The sequence below is a fragment of the Solanum tuberosum genome, unplaced genomic scaffold (assembly GCF_000226075.1).
Source record: "Solanum tuberosum cultivar DM 1-3 516 R44 unplaced genomic scaffold, SolTub_3.0 scf00200, whole genome shotgun sequence".
In the NCBI taxonomy this organism is placed as follows: Eukaryota; Viridiplantae; Streptophyta; class Magnoliopsida; order Solanales; family Solanaceae; genus Solanum; species Solanum tuberosum.
The window spans coordinates 621,610-626,602 of record NW_006239124.1 but is presented as its reverse complement, the minus strand read 5'-3'; positions in this window follow the sequence as shown (position 1 = coordinate 626,602).

Genomic DNA, 4,993 nt, shown 5'->3' with positions numbered 1-4,993 from the left:
ATCCCAACATAACTTATCCCATCATAACTCATATTCAAACCAAACGACCCCTTAGTGTATTAGTTATGCAAGTATTAATAACGTGAGTATTAGTTATGCGGAATTTAGTTATGCATAAATTATTACTTTGGATGTTGGTTTTTTATATTAAAAATTAGTAAAATTATATATTTTTTAAATTATAACCTTTTTTTACAATTATATTCTTTCCTTCTTTAACTTTGTATTTAAATTAAAACATTTCTTTGATTATGTAAAAGAAGAAAGTAGTCAAGTGAAACTGATAAGGGTAATATTGTCCTTTTAGCTTTTTATTCATGTATTAGCTATACACGTATTAATTATTTCATCTTCTATTCCGCATAAATAATACACAAATTTCATCAGTATTTATATATGTATTAGTTATACGAATTTCAAAATTATCAACCAAACATCATATTAATTTTATACATGAAAAAATACCTTTTTTTCTTATCCACTTACCAAACACCGTAGACCAAACATCGTATTAATTAAATACATGAATAACTTTTTTCTTATCCACCTACCAAACATCGTATTAATTAAATACATGAATAACTTTTTTCTTATCCACCTACCAAACGTCGTATAAGTTATACAGACTCTAATACATAGATAAGACTTGTTTTATCCAGCTACCAAACGACCTCTAAGGTTAAACATAATTAGAGTTTTTATATAAGAATTATAAGATCTAAAATGGCAGAGAATTCTTTTCTTTTTGAATGAATTTTTTATTTTTTTTTTATTTTTGTGTATGATTAATAACCAAACTAAATTAAATCGAAATCGATAATAACCAACCGACAAATGTATATTATATTTGATTGGATTTTAATAATTTAAAATCTGATTAAATTAGTTTAATTTTAATTTTGACCAATAATCAACTTAAACCGACTCATGAACACCCCTACTCTTGCTAATCACCTCCATACATATATTTTGTTCTGTCTTTTTCTTCTTTCAGTTTGTGATCGAAACCTTTTCAATTTGGTTAGAGATTAATATGCAATAGTAAAATTAAATCTGTGGTATGAAAAAATTATAGTCTAAAAGAATTATTAATTCGTTTAGATAATAAATTTTTGAGATTTGAAAATGAGCGGGATTCAATTGTTAAATCAAATACTTATATAATCAAACAGTTAATTTTAGAGATAAAATTAGTTGAAGAGGAATGTGATGTGTTGCATTATAATTAACTTGAGCATGTTCGGATTAATTTATTCTAAATAGTTTTAAAGCATTTTTCAAGTGTTTTTGAGTAAATTAAAAAAAATGCTTACAAGTATGCACTTGGTTTAAAACAAAAATAAGCTAGAAATCAGGTTAGAGTTTGTAACCTATGACTTTTGGCTTATAAGTCAAAAGTCCAAAACTAATTCATATAGTCTCTTATTTTCTTATTTAAAGCTTGTTTGGATTGACTGAAAAAATAGCTTTTAAAAAGTATCTTAAAGGCATTTTTTAAAGTGCTGAAACCTATTTTAAAAATAAACAGTTACGTGTTTGGATAAAAATGTTGTAGCCGGGAGAAAAGTTATTGATGTGTTTGGTACACAAGGATTGTTAAACATTTTTTAAATTATCAAAATGTCTGAGATATCCTTGAAGTTGTTAACATTATAAAAAGTTGATTACATTAAGATTTTACTTTGAAAAAAAAGATTTAGAATAAAAATAATTTATATTTTAATACAATTTCAATATAAACATATTATTTAAGTTAATTTTATACACACAACCTCTTTTTTAATTTTTAAAAAATATAAATTTAAAATGCCTTTTTAATAAAATTCACAAGTAGTAGTATTTTCCCATCATTCACATATTTCTCTATTACCGTAAATTATTTAAAAGAAGAATAATGAAATAAAGAGAAGTGCTAAATTGATAGAAAACGCTGCCCTTTTTAATGAATTGTGGCTAGGTGGCCTTTTTACTAATTAATAAAAGAGAGAATAAATAAAATTCACCTTCAACTTGGCAGCAAAATTTACTTTAGCACTTTAATTTTACGGGTAATTATTTATCACTCTAATCTCTTTTCAAGTGTATTTAAATACACCCAAACAACTGACATGGCAAGTCAAAAAAAATACAGTGCGTAAATACCAAAAATTAAAGAGAAAAAAATAAGCGGGACCTAATATTATTATTTTTAGCCAATAAATTTTCTTTCCTTCATCTTTCTCATACCCTACCACCCCAGCCCTTAGTATACCACCAGCCCCACCCCACTCCTTCATCTTCCTTTGAAAAGGAAAAAAAAAATCAACAATTTGTTCTTGCTTCAAATGGTAGTTGTTTGAATGTGAAGAACTTAAAGCTCTTTTCAATGAAAAATTTATAATTCTTTAATCTCAAATTAAATTTTCAGTTGTTATAATTTGTTTATTTGATAATGTTTCTTAAAAATTGAATGTGTTTTTATGAGAATGGTTTTAAGATCTTGGACCAATCTTTCATCCTTACTTGAGTTTGTTCAATTGCAATTTTGACTGAGTTGAGGAACATGCAAGCTCATTTTTTGAGATTTTTTTACTTATAAAATTATGAATAAATAAAAAGAAACAAAAACAAAGAATTTAAAAAATCAAAATTTATGTGGAATGCACTTGTCATTGTGAGACTGATATTATAATCTTAGGGTGATATTAAATTCACTTGAAAAGAGATTAGGTGATAAATAATTATCCGTAAATTTAAAGTGTTAAAGTAAGTTTTACTACCAAGTTCAGGAGAGATTTTATGTGTTTTCTCTTAATATAATGGCCTAAAAAGGACCAAATCAAATAGAAATGACCAGTCCAAATGGATCGGTCCCAAAAACTAATAGAAAATTAAAATTAATCCTACAAAGCAAAAAATGGAAGTAAAGTGAGAGTGAATGAACTCTCTGGCTTTTGTAATCAACAATCCTTCATCTTCATCGTGTCCGCTCAAATTCTTGTCAGTTTTGGTGTTGCTTGGTCAGGTCCTTTTAGCCATGGTGAAGTGTTCTCCCTACATCTTCTGAGAGCTCAAAGATGCTTTTATGACCCTATTAATCCTCGTTGGTTCTTGATCTCTACTCAACTACAGTGAGTTCTCTTTCTTTGCTAGATCTAACTTCTTTGCTTTATATTTATTGTTAATCATTTTAGATCTACTAGATGTAATTACTCTTTTACAATGTGATATATGTTCAGACTTGTTGTCATGCCCCGAGGCTACCTCCTTGACGTAACACGGGACCTAGGATAACGAGTGATCCCAAGCTAACCCTGAAGCTGGCACATCATAAGCATATCGAAAATATCTAAAAGAACATGAACTAATACGAAAGCCAAATCATTTGATAACTGAAAGTGGGGAATACCCAACTAGTCTGAATGTATAAAACATTCTAAGAGTTTAATAATACTGAAAGGTAAACTTAACAAGTCAAACTGATTCTATTATTATATCTGAAAAGCCTCTAGTTGACTAGAATAGTTGAGACATGCCCCCAGCTAACTCTAGAAAAACTGAAAACTGAATATGAAAAACATATCTATTGTCCTCGAAGTATGAGGACTCACCACTGAAACTGTTGAAATACAGATCGGGAGTCGATCTACGCGTGATTTGGATGCTGAGTACCTGAACCTACATCATGAAAGGATGTAGCGCAGAGTATGTGTTAGTACTTGGAATGTACTGAGCATGCATGATATGAATAATAGCTGAACAAAATAGATAAGCCGAACAATGCATAACTGAACAATGATACATTCTGAACAGAATATAAATGCTAAATATAACTGAAAACTGAGCTAAATGCAATGACCAAGTACTAATCATTAACATAACATGCTGAGACTGAATACTGATGTAAAACCTGAAAACCTGATCAAATGCACTAGAGTCTGACTGTGGGAGCTACTATTAACCGACATAAAACCACGTGAGCTTAACGTGGATTCCGATGTATACGCCCCATCGAGAGGACCCAATATACCTTGCTAGGGGTATAAAGGCATGACTGGTGTGACACACCATAACTGAAATACAAGATAGCTCGATGTTTTTGACATGCAAATATGAGAATCCAACATTTAAGTACTGACAATGTAACATTCGTAAACTGGAGCATGGTTATCTGTTTGACTGACCTAGCAAGTGTAATTCATGAACTAGAAGAATCAACACAATTAGGGTTCTGAGCTTCATGCAAGGAACTAAGCAACGTTTCCACAAAAACATGATAATTCGATTAAGAATACTATAACAGCTAACTCATAAAATTTTTCTAAGGTTTTAGAAACCCTAGGTCTAAACAAGATATAAAGAATCAATAATTTGACGGAATTCTAGGGACCTAGTGGATGAAAGAAACCCACTAGTGAAATCCCACATACCTGGTGATGAACTTCACAGAGAAATCTATTGGATTTCGGGGCTGAACTGAAGAAAATCTCATGCTTGTTCTTGAGGGGTTGGTCGACTCCTTCTTCTCTTTTTGCACTAGGTTCAATGAATTTTGGTGAACAATCATTTAGGATAGGTTTTGACTAGAATACTAGGCTTAAACTAAGTAAAACGACGTAGTTTATGTTTAAAACGACGTAGTTTAAATGCCCAATGCATAGGGAAAAGACCAAAACAACCCTACTTAAAAACTGACGAGGGCCGACCTGTAGCGATCCTTTCAAAACGGTACCACTACTTAAACAAGAAATCTAATTAAATACTCGCGACATTCAAAACCAATTAATGAGGCATACATATTTTAATCTAGTAGAGGGATTAGATTCAACAATTTTGGAAATTAACCGACCAGATCTTCATGCACATATTAACCTCACACTCGAGGGTGAAATAACAAGAATATTACACTTCCGAGAACCGAAATCAGCCAACTCATGCTTCACACAACTTTCAAGACGTATAGCAAAAGTAGTATATTACAAAACTTGGGCTTACACACCCCAAAAAGATAAAA